General features: G+C 49.0%; 2 pseudogenes; both read left to right on the top strand.

Moving 5' to 3' along the window:
- Positions 1-689: 689 nt before the first annotated feature.
- LOC112961150 lies at positions 690-2359 on the top strand (annotated as a pseudogene).
- A 2207-nt stretch (positions 2360-4566) lies between these two features.
- Positions 4567-6366, top strand: LOC112961157 (annotated as a pseudogene).
- The last annotated feature ends 6208 nt before the right edge of the window (positions 6367-12574 follow it).

The raw sequence follows: 12574 nt of genomic DNA, 5'->3' as shown, positions 1-12574 counted from the left end.
GGTGAGAAACTCTTACTGAATTGTCTCCTTGGGCCTCCAAAGGTCTCTGACGGAAACCTCTCAGGCAGCAAGAGGAGACACAGTCCCTGCTTCAGGGAACTTGTGCACTTGGCTGTGTGTAAGTGGAGACAACCAGGACCCCACGGACCAGGACAGTCCCCATCTTACACAAGTGCAGAGAAGAGCAAGAGCAGAGCAGAGGAGGATCTGTCCTCTCATGACTGATCCTGACCACGCACAGATGATGCTGTTGGACTTGCACAGCCTGATGCAAGGGTAAAAGTGGAGCCCAACCAGACTGTGAAACCCTCCTGATCATGATGTCTCTGTCCATGTAAGCATGGGGGGATGGAGAGGTGACACCGTTGCTGTGGCTGCTTGTGAAGATGTCACTGATGATGTCATAATCCAGCGGACCACAGCCCAGAAGAAAGGGGCAGCAGGAGGAGGAAGGCAATGAGGAATCCAGTGGCATGGACACAGGAGCAAGGGGGCTGGTAGGGATGGTTTGGGAACAGAGTCTGGCGTTTCAGAGGGCCAGGTCAGCTCCCACCTCTCATCTCCCACTCCTCTATACCTGAAAGCACAGCAGCAAAAACAGTTGAAATAATAGTAACAATAAGAATATCATCACTTAACAAAACACAAGCACTGTGCTGACCGTAGTCAAGAGTGGAGAAAGAACAGCAATGTCCTCAGTCATTGCTGCCAACCCCTGCATCATCCAGTTCACAGTGAAGACACCCAAGATGAAGAAGGAATTTGTGGTACCAGAAAACATCACCATCAAGCTGTTCAAGGAAGTCATCTCCAAGCACTTCAACTGCCAGACCAGCCAGCTGGTGCTGGTATTCTTTGGGAGGATTTTAAAAGACCAGGACACACTCAGGCAACTCGGGATTCATGATGGCGTCACTGTCTACCTTGTTATCAGAAAGCCAAGGAGATCCCAGGAAGAGTTGTTCCATGCAGGGAGCCCACCTGCGAGTGCCTGCTCCTCCCCGGTGCCACCCAGAGCCTCCTCCACTTCTAGCAGCACATTTGTCTTGACTGGGAGGAGCTCCAGCAACTCGGATATGAGTGCCCAAAGCACAGAGCAGGTGAACCAGCTGCAGTGCATGCCCAGCTCAGCAGTTATGGTGCAGGCGCTGGAAAGCCTATTTGCCCAGAGCATGCTTTCCAACCCTGACCTAATGAGGCAGCTCATCATGGCCAACCCACAGATGCAGCAGCTGGCACAGCAAATCCCAGAGATCAGCCACATCCTTAACAACACAAATGTCATGAAGGAGATGCTGGACATTGTCAGGAACTCAGATATGTTGCGGGAAATATGGAGTCAAGACCGAGCAGTGAGCAACCTTGAAAATATCCCAGGACGTGACAACACATTGACGTGTGCGGGCACAGAGAGCCAGGATGCATTGTTGAATGCAACACATGAGCAGTTTGGAAACAACTCCTTTGCTTCCTTGGTGAGAAATCGATCCCTGGAGAGGACAGGCAGGGGAAGCCAGCTCTCCTGTAATGATACTAGGGACCGTTCAGGGTCTCCTTCTCCTTCCCAGAGTGCCACCAGCATTTGTACCAGTAGCAACTCTGCTGACCTTGATCACAGTGTCACCAGCAAGACCACCCACCTGCTCGGGCAAAGCTCCTTGTTGCCCAGCCTTGGCTCTGGGGTGGGAGCTGAGACCCCCAACACAGGAGGCGTTCAGAGCATGCTCCACCAGGTCACCGAATCCCTCCAGCTGATTGTGAACTTGTGCGCCTTCTACACAAAGTGGATGATGCTGTTGCTGCTGCAGAGATTCCAGCTGGCAGCCCCGGCTGCGCCCTCCGCTGAGGCCACGCAGCAGCAAGAGGACGTCGTGCAGAGGATGCCAGACTTCTTTCAGCAGATCCAGAACCCTGAAATGCTAGCAGCGATGTCTAACCCAAGGGCCATGCAGGCTTGTTTACAGATTGAGCAGGGCTTGCAGATCCTCGTGGTAGAAGCACCTGTGCTGATTCCATGGTTCACCTTCCGTCTGCGGAGTCTGGGGAATACTGGGAACTCTGCAAATGCTGCAAGCAATAGCGCTGGGTCTGGCGAATCACCCCCGCATTATGGACACCATCAGAGGAGGAACAACAACATTTAAACATGCTGCAAATGCTACAAGCAGTTCTTGGGACAAGTCCTGAACCCTAGCAAGCTCCAGAAATCAAATCCCAGGAAGAACCAGAGCAACTCGAGTTAATGGGCTTCTTTAATGGTGAGGAAAGTCTCAGAGCTGTTACTGCCACCAGGGAGGCAGACAAGCAACAACAAAGAGATGGAAGCATTCAGTCCATTCATCGTAGCAATGTTTCATAGCTTGCTCATCTCAGCACCTGGATTTTGATCGCTTAAAATGAAAGCCAGTGTGGTTCACGGTTTTGTGGAGAGTGATCATTTCCTTGAGATAGTGGATTTTTTTCTTTTCTTTTTATTTTTTTTTGTCTAAAAATACTGAATGTTTCAGCTGCCTGTATTAATGTGTACTGATGTACTACTGCCTTTCCTCTAACAAATCAGGAAATAAATAAATCTGGGATGCAAATCAAAAGGAATTCCCCATAGAGTAACTAGGCTGCTCCAGATAGTGCAGCAAACCCTTTTTAACATGGAGTTGTGTTGCATGGTTACATCTGGGAGGATATGGGTGCCTGTGACAGCAGAATAGGTTTACTTACCTGGGAGAGCCCTGCCACCCTGTGTTGCTGACAGGAGGTGAGCTCCATACAGCCCTGAATAGCAAGTGCTGTTCAGGGCTGAGATGCCCTCAATGGGTCCCCCATGCCCTTGCATTTGGGTGCAGCATGCACAGTGAGGGATTTCTGCTTGTCGCAGTGATGCCCGTGAGATCTCACAGCAGTGTTGACTCCAAGAAGTCACTTTTCCCCAGATCACACTGATGTCCATAACAGAGCAAGAAACCATACCATACTTCGGGGAATTACCATGTGATGTGCTTAGCATGCTTCAGGTATAAAATAGGCACTCTTTGCACATGACTCAGAAACTTTTTGGTTAAATAACCTGAAAGCTATGGAAAAAGCCTAAACAAATGAAATTGTTTTTCTGATGTGTACCTGGATTTTTGTACGGGCTCCATGGAAGTTAGTCTCTGAATTTTGCGAATGAAGAAATTGAGCACCAGACTGGAGACAGAGAAAACTTTTTCCAAAAATCACAAAAACAAGAAACAAAGCATGGGATGAAAAGACAAATTTACCTCATTTTGGCTCATTAGGAATACAATTTTGAAACAAACATCAGCTTTCTCATTTGGGTGAAAGAGTGTTGTTTTTTGCTAATTATGTTGCAGTGTACTTTTTTTTTTTTAACACTGAATTAAATTTAACAGCATTCATGAGGACTGAATTAAATCCTTGTTTAAAGCATATTGAAATTGCACAGCCTAGCACGATGGTGGCCTGCACACAGAGAGGTGGCTAATCTCCTGTGGAGGAGAGGGGAGACTTTCAGCAGCTTCTGCAGGTGAGCTGGGGACATCCTGCTCCAGGTAAGGAAGACCTGGCTGGGCCGGGCTGGGAAAACCATCTATTCCCATACCTGTGTAATTCAGCCTAAAGACCCTTACCTGGGAACATCTGCACTGCGACAATCCCAGGGGGTAAAACCAACATACGCTCCCATTGCATCTTGTTGTGACAGTGATTCCCAGTCGAAAAGAGAAGTGCTCCTGTGCTCAGGCTGAAGACTGGGTGTATTTCCTTCCTGTGCAGCTGGGGTCAGCGGGATTGGGAAGGTGGTGAGCACAGAGACCACACTCCTTGGATCCTGTGAGAGGAGGGACCTGACTTTCCATGTGGGTGTGCAGGTCTGGGAGCAAAACTGTGAGGGCACCCAAAGTTGGCTGGGCAGCAACACATCCCTGAAGCAAGCCTGGTGAGAGGGAATGAGTGGGCAAGGACCAGAGGGAAGAGAGCAGGCGCCATGGAGCATTGCAATGATGTTAGCGGTGCCAGCCTGCACCCTGCCAGGTGTGGAGGTCGTCTCCCAACAGGAGATGCTTATGGAAACGGGTCTGGAGTCCCCTAAGCCTGGATTTTCCCTGGCTTCCCATGTCTCTGGGACTAGGTTGATTAGGGACAGCAGACGCAAGGAAGCCCAAACTCAGCTTCAAGGGAGATGTCCCCTCTTCATGCCATTGCTGCTCACTGTGACATCATTGGTGAGGTCACAGCGCATGCAGGCTGGCAGCATGGCAGTTCTGTGCGGGCAGGGGCCGCAGCAGCATGAGGAACATGAGGGAGCCCCTCGGTTGGTGAGCGAGTGGAGCAGCTGTGCAACATCTGGCTGGTATGTGTGCTCTGGGCTTGGCTTCTGGCTGCACCACAGGGAAAAGTAGCCCTTGCCCCTTTCTCACTGCTCCCTCCCAGGCAGCTGTCACCATACAGGAGGAACAACCATCACTGTATTTCAGCTGAAAGCCACCGGCCCCCATTGCTTCCCGTCTTCTGCCAGCACCTCTGCTTTACAACAGACCAAAGCACAGTCCCAGTCTCAGAGTCACCATGACCGAAAGCAAAGAAGCAGCAGGGGCTAGTCAACCAGTTGTCACCACGGATTCCTCAAATATCATCAAAGTGACTGTGAAGACCCTCAAGCAGAAGGAGCAGTTTGTGGTTGCTCAGAGCAGCACTGTCCAGGAGTTTAAGGAAGAAGTCTCCAAACGTTTCAAAACTCCCCCTGACCTGCTGGCGCTGATATTTGCTGGGAAAATCCTCAAGGATCAGGACACTCTGAGCCAGTATGGAGTTCACAGTGGGGACAGCATCCACCTTGTCATCAGGTCCCAAAAGAGATCACAGGATGGCCTGGCAGATCAACGTACTGCGACCACACTGATGCGACCTCCCAGCCACAGTAATTCCAACTTACTTTTCTTGGGAAGCATAGCTGATCTGCAAAACCCAGGTTTGAACCATCCTATGATGTCTGAACTCCAAGGTCACTTTGAAGACCTGTTGACCTCCAGCCAGGAACTAGTGACCCAGACCACGGAAAACCTCTTGTCTGAGCTCATCAGTTCAGACCTGGATCTGAATACCATCAACAACAACTTGTTTTTGCTAGGGTTTCCCACTGGGGTGACAGGCATAAATCTCATAGTCCTGGACTCAACAGACGTGTCGGACTTGGTGAGTAGAGTTCAAGAGCGAGATGTGTCCTTGCATGGCTTGGTAAATGAGATAATGCAGAGCTCCTCTGTGCAGAACATCCTTGCCAGTGCCGAACTCGCCAGGGATTTCATCATGTCCAACCCTCAGATGCAGCAGCTGGCTGAACAAAATCCTGAGATCAGCCACATTCTCACCAACCCACATTTTATCAGAGAAATATTAGAAGCCTCCAGCAGCCCTGCCATGATGCAAGAGATGATAAGGAACCATGACCGTGCCCTGCACAACCTTGAAAGCATACCTGGTGGGTACGGTGCTCTGGAACAGCTCTACCGGGAAATTGAGGAGCCCATGTTGGATGCTGTGCAGACAGAACTGGGAAACAACCTATTTGTTTCACTGGACAGTAGCCCGTCCCTGAGTCCAGCCAGGCTGCCAGCCTGTACTGAAAACCGGAGACCGTTACCCAATCCTTGGGCCCCTCAGTCAAACAGGGCTAGTGATAATGCAAATGACTATGACGGCCAGGATGCCTACAACAGTGCAGACCACAGTTTTATTGTGCTGAATTTGGGGCCTGCAGCAGGTGCAGTGGTGCCCAGCTCAGGAGGGATTCAGAGCATGGTCCAGCAGCTAACAGAAAACTCAGAACTCATGCATAACCTGGAGAGTGCATTAACAAACCCCCAGGGCCCAGCACAAATGCTGCTGAATAACACTCATATTTTAAGTGATGGAAATTCTCAACTGCAAGATGAAAGGGCACAGCAGCTGCCCCTGGAGATGGAGAACACTGAGATTTCATCCTTGCTGAGAAACCCCAGAGCACTGCAGGCTTTGCTACAGGTCCAGCTGGGTTTACAGACCCTCTCAACAGAAGTTCCAGATTTTGTATTTGGTTTGGGGGACCCAGATGTGGAACTGGATCTGGAAAGCATGGAAGACTCTGCAAAAAGCAGTGAGTCTGAGGAAGATGTAAGTCTAGTGTCAGATAAAGAGGAAGCAGAAAGCCAGGAGGAGATTGATGAGCAAGCACCACAGACCAGATTTGATAGACAAATGCAACAGCTCAGTGCCATGGGCTTCCAGGACCAAAATGCAAACTTGCAGGCTCTGATTGACACAGAAGGAGAGGTCAATGCAGCAGTTGAGATACTGGCAAAAACACAGTCATCAAATGAGATCCCGTAACTGGTTCATTTTGCCTGTTGTAATTTGGTCTTATTACGCACTAAAAGCAGCAGGGTGCATATTAAAACATTGTGTACTGTAGCTTTCTTTCATCTATGAGAATTCATTGCTTATTTGCTGCACAGATGCCTCAAATCCAAAACCGTAGAGATGAGGGGTTCTCTGTGTTACAGAAACAGTGAGGGCAGGCCCTGTCTGAATGTGGTGCTACACATGCACGGGTAGAGTCTGTGCCCCATGTGTGCAAGAGAAAAACACATCAGAAAAAGACATCAGGGGGAGAAAATATGCCATTTTACAGGTTAGGAACTGAGACCCAGAGATGTTGAAGACGAGCTGATAAATGAACCTGGCTCCCATTTGGACTCCAAAATAAATGATTGCACTTTGACAGCTGCTTTTTTGGAAATATGTCCATAAAGAAGAGCAGCAGGGAATACCTAAGCCATCTAGTCTGATCCCTGCCATTGTGGGCACCTGCCTTTCCTCAGCTGAGCAAACTTTGCTTTGAAAGTCAGCCTGTCACTTTTCCCAGTGCTTTTCCTATGGGAGGAAGGTCCATGATGACTAGAAATCACCTTCTGATTTCCATCCAGATCATGTTCACAGCTGGTTTTTACCCACCCATTCTTGTGCAAAAGTTTTTAGCTTCACTCACCAGTTCAGAGCTTCTGCCATCAGTAAATCCCAAACTCGTGATTTGCCCACTGTCACACATGGGACCTGGGACAGAGACAGGGTTTAGGACATCTTCTCCAATCCCTTCCTCAGGCCCAGAGCTGAGTCTTTTCACAAGTGCTGTCTCCTATGTTTTGCCATGTGTGATTGTGAGTCTGAGGCTGTGAATGGGGTTGTATCACATGCAGCAATAATGTTTTTTAATGCATTGTCTTTAAAATGTAAATCCTGATAACTGATGGGGAGAGCCATAGGGTTTCAAGACCTGGTGTAAACATGGTCAGGATCATCCCAGCTACCTCCCCTGCAGCCCCTTCTGCCTGTTTCTCCACCAGTCTCATCACATCTTCCCTCTCTTGCTCCTTCCCCTTCCCCTCTTTGTCCTGGCATCCAAACTCTAAGCCTCTTTCGTCCTGCCCTGGGTTTCCCACTCATTTCTTTTGCAAGCATTCATTCTCTCCTGGCTTCCTTCCCTCACCATATGTCCCTTGAGAGGTTTTCTACCCGGAAATGTCTTTTACCTCCTACTCCTTTACCTACCCCCTCTTCGGTCTTTAGCTATTGGCAAACTCAGACATGTTGTGTCCAATCTCTCCTTGCTACTTTTGCAAATTGTTCCCTCTCTCCCCATGCTCCCCTTTTTTCACCTTTCTGGAGTTTTAGAATTCTCTTTGACCTGAATAATGCGATAAAGGAGGAAAAGGGTGTCAGTGGCTGTTTCTGAGGGAGGAGCTGGGGGGTCTGCCCCTCCTGCCTGCCACTGTTTGAGCTGCCGAGGGCATAAGGACATTTTGCTGAGTGAATGCAAATTATTTTTGTTTTCTGATTTGAACTGCAGCCATTGCAAAGCCTGGAGAGGCAGCTGCAGTGCAGGCCTGGGATGCCTGGGGGAGGAGTAAGGACCAGTGTAGAACTGGGCCTGTGGAGATGGGCTGCATGCTTAACAGACTGTGGCTGTGAAATAGCCCTGTGAAGTGTTCCTCTCTCATAGCGGACTTCATGCAGGACCATTTATATGCCAGTGGGCATGCTTAGTCTAACCAGCTGTGATAAAGCCAATTCACTGTGACGGATTGAGCCTCCAGCAGTGATTGACAAGCTGATCTTGGTCATGTCCTCTATTTACTGATGGGGGAAAACTTCAGCCCTACCCTCTCTCCAGAAGCTGGTCTCGGCTTTGACCCCAGGGATATAGTTTGTCCCAAGGGATGGTAGGCACAGGCTCTTTGGGGTCTCCATGCAGCAGCCATGGCCTGAGGAGAGTGGTATCAACGCCAAGCCGAGTGTTTACAAATTCTTCCAGCAGTTAAAGCTGCTGATGTTGCTTCAGGACTGTGCTGCTGTAAAGTGCCCTTTCCTTTTGGCCATGCTCAAAGAGACTGATCACAACAGCTGCTGTCGAAGTCCTGCATGGCTGAACACATGCACAGAGCCTATGCGATGTGTGCTGGGATGTTTGCTGGGGTGAGACACATGCAGGTGGTAGACACCAAACACAGGGATACAGATGTGGGTTGTGTACCAAAACTCCTAACACAGCTAGTGGAGATCTTGGTGGTTCTCACGCAGAGGAGCCTAGCACCATCTGAGATGGTCTTGGACATCTGAGAGGTCCACATGGGGCTGGTAGATGGGAGACACAGGACCTACATGACACCTGTGTCCTTCTAGATCAGTGGCTGGAGATGAGGAGGGACAGAATAGGACACATCAGAAAGTGTGTTAAAAATGGGTGCAACAGAGTATTTCTATAAAATGCTTATATTTCAAATTCAGGCAGCTTTAAGGTTTCAGTTACAAAAAAAGTGCTAAAATAATTTGCATTTTTAAATGTATTTTTACTCTGTTTTCATTATAAGCATCTTGGCAAACCTGAGAGGAATTCATGACACATGAAGGTGTCACTGAATGTAGATTTTTTTTTTTTCTCACAGAAATGACCCCCTGATTTTGCTCAGCTTCTCTATGGGATTGTGTGTGTGTGTGTGTGTGTGTGTGTGAGACCTGGGAGTTGCCAGAGGTCTGTGTTTCCTTGCACTTTGGGGAGTGGGGGTGTAAGTATCATCATTGCGCTTGCAGGATAGCCTGAACTGTCACTGCTTTGCACATCCTTCTCCCTTCTCCTTGTCCACGGAGGCAGCTGGGTTGATAAACCACAGCTATCTAACTTACGAGCAAGCTTATATTCCTCATGCCTGAAAGCTGGGCTTTTTTAAAGGTATATGGGCACCTGAAGACATGGGTGATAGCATCTCTAAAAAGAGATGCTACCTCTGTCTTCAGTGTGCCAGAGCACTGACAAAACTGGCCCTGGCTTTGCAGCTCCCGAGAGATTTACCCCAACAGCCACCTCTGCCCAGTGCTGTGAGCCATGGGGTTTGATCCCCAGTCCTGCGTCTCATCTCATTTAGTGACATTAAAGCTCAACAGCTCCCAGGTTGGGGCATGCAAAGCTGAAGGGATCAGAATTTTGCACCTTGGTTGAATGCTGCATCTCAGGGTCTTGCTGGAGAGGAGTCCATGTCCGAGAGGGGAACTGAGGCCAGATTTCTGGTGGGCTCTTCAATCCCTTTTTCCAAGATTGTTCCCACCTCTCCCAGTCCTGGCGGCTGTGCTCGCATCACCACGTGCGCCAGGACCGCACGATGGCATGGCGTTGTCCATCCTGCTAACGACAGCCACCCTCCAAACCAGGGGAAGCCCTGGCCAGGGCCAGCCCCTGTGCCTGGGGATCATTTGAGAGGCTGCTAGCTGGCCAGGACTGAAACACCAGAAAATGTCCCAATTTATTAGTACAGATGGCTGAGCCTCAGTACCCACCCATGCTCCCTGCACTGGTTAATTCAATGATACAAACTCAGATCATGGACAATTCCTGGAAGATGTCTCCGGCCAGGTCAGAAGCATGAACACCATCTGTCCAGAGTCACCCTAGGTAGCATTAATCATGTTTTTTTGATGCCTCAAGCAGTGAAGCCACTGMAGGATGGACCAAGCCATTCTCACCACCCCTTGGGCCATCAGCACCAGTGCCGTGCTCTGACCCAGCCGGACATTGTGCCTTATTTAGTACAACAATCCTAAATGTCTGCAATCCTACGTAAGCTTCAGCACGGCGGGATTTTTCTTTTGGGAGTTTTATGTGCATTGAGGCGTGAGCTCCAGGATTGCTCTTGTGAAACTATTCTTGTTCATGGCCACAAATGCCATGTTTCTCTAGGTGTGGGTGTGCTCCTGAGCCTGTGACATGCACGGCTGCCTCTGCTTGAAGGCTCATTTGGACTGAAATGATTCACCCTGCAGAGAACAGCTCATATAGAATAGAACATTTCTAAACCTATATAGGGGTGAGATTTCTGACTGAGGACAGCAGGATTCTCCTGTGGGAAGAAGGGCTGATTGATGGAGTCGAGGTCAGCATCCTGTCACTCATTCGGGGAGGGCTCCTTGCCCCCTGACTCTTCCTCCAGCCTCCTCCACCCCACACAAGAGCACAGCCCACGGATTGCTTCTCTCACTGCTATGGGGAAACTTTTCCAAATTCCTTCTGCCGCATTGATCACCGCATCTGCGATGCATCATGCTGGCTAATCTATTCAAAACATGGATTGCTATTTATACATACGTGGCTAAGATTTTTTGCAAAAGTGACTGTTTGAGTCAGGTTTCTAAATCTGGATGCTGAGCACTTTTGAAAAGTCAGACCACTTATTTAGGACTCAACATGTCTGTTGTTTTTAAAGTCTGGCTGTGTGTTGCCACAGTCTGCAGCTACCTGACATCAGTTCAAGCAGGGCCCTCAGGACAGAGCCACGTGAGYGTAATTGCGTGCTTGGTGAGGAGGGAGCCAGGGCACATATGGAGCTGGGCACTGGGGACCCATGAACGTGTCTGCACAGGGCACCGTTGCTCATAACGTCAGTGGTGCAGGGGTGACTGGAAGAGCAGGGAGGGATGAAATCCCAGGGAACATCTAATAGACTGAAGGACACTTACAGAGCTGCTAACCATGGTGCAATGCCTTCCCCACGGCCCTCCGGGATCCTAGAGACACTGTACAAATGCATCCACCTTCCTGGCTCTGGCATCCTGGAGCACGGCCAGGGATCCTCATCCTTGTTAGGGCCAAGGAGATGGTGAGTTGTTTGCACTGGGCGTTTGGGGTTGGTGTTGTCCAGTTGTGTCCGGTGAGAGGTGGGCTGTGACCCCATGTGCAGCCAGGGACGGACCTCTGGGATGGTYGGATTCCGGCTCAGAGGTGCCAGTTTCCCAGCCGACAGTTGTCAGGTAARGCTGCTTCCCAGGGCTCCCTGCCTCGCTGACATGTCAGACCAGCCATGGTTTTGGGATTACTCGCTTYTGAGAGCAAGGGCTGCCTAGTTAAGCATGGTGTGACAGCACAATTCGGATGGTAAATCAAAGCAATCCCCGCACGGACCCCCTGGCCAGAGCCCACATCTGGGCTGGAACAAGAATCACTGTAGGGATATAAATTCATAAGTTACAGCTTTTAGCTTAAGGTAGGCTGAAAATATTTTAAGAGAAGAAGGATCCAAGGGATTGCGCAGAAGTAGCTGTGGCAGATGCAGTCTTAGTGCTGTGTTTGCATTAATGCGGTTGTACACTGGTGATTAGATTGTGGAGGAAGGGCTCCGCTGCTGATACGCTCCTCTGGCACGAAACTCCTGTTTGTGCTGAGAGTCCYACCTGCAGGTGCAACGGGACCCCTGTTTACTTGCAGTTTAACGTCAGAAGTTAGGCAAAGAGATCACTGACTTTTAGTATAACAGCACAGAGTTTATATGCTATCAGCATTAATAACATTTTATGCCTGTTAATATACCACATATATTTTTATTTCATGCAATATTTATACTGAATTATTTAATTAATTTACAGCRTCCAATGGTTTATTACAGTCATTAATTTTTTAAAAGACTTCTCTGTTTTATTTTGTTTCTCTGGAGCAGATTCCTTGGACTTTCTTGGATCGGGATATTTTAGACCTGAAACGGTRTCTCCCCTCTCCCACTTGAAGGTGAACTGAGATCCACCTCTGTCTTTAAAAATACAATTGTTTTGTTTTTTCCTAAGTCTRGTGACTCTTCTGGTGTGCAGCAACCTCACAGTTTTGTTTTAAAGTACTTGCATCACTTTCTCATCTCAGCTGTGTGGAGTGAATCCTACTTTGGATTTTGATACTTAAGAGCTGAATGTTACTGCAGAAACTGGTGAAAGAAAGTGGCGTCCTGTTTTAATTTGTGTGAGTCTGGGTCTGACCCAGCCTCCAGCGCCCTTTGRACCCTCTCCAGGGCAGCAGTGCAAGCCCTTTCCTTGGCTGGTGGGGAAACTCCATCTCACACAGGTTTTCCCATGGCCYGGAGGACCCTCCAACTGCCTGTTTAAATTTTATTTTTGCTAGGTTGTCATTGACAAAGAGGTGCAAAACAAGCAGCAGCTTTTCAGTCCCAAAGCCAAAAGAAAAGAGAAGCTCGGAGATAAGGAATGAGAGGGCAGTCTACTTCAGACT

Source organism: Apteryx rowi, unplaced genomic scaffold (genome assembly GCF_003343035.1).
Source record: "Apteryx rowi isolate R43461 unplaced genomic scaffold, aptRow1 scaffold_1291, whole genome shotgun sequence".
Taxonomy (NCBI): Eukaryota; Metazoa; Chordata; class Aves; order Apterygiformes; family Apterygidae; genus Apteryx; species Apteryx rowi.
Note: the sequence above shows the minus strand (reverse complement) of the source record. Positions and strands in the feature narration are given on the sequence as shown.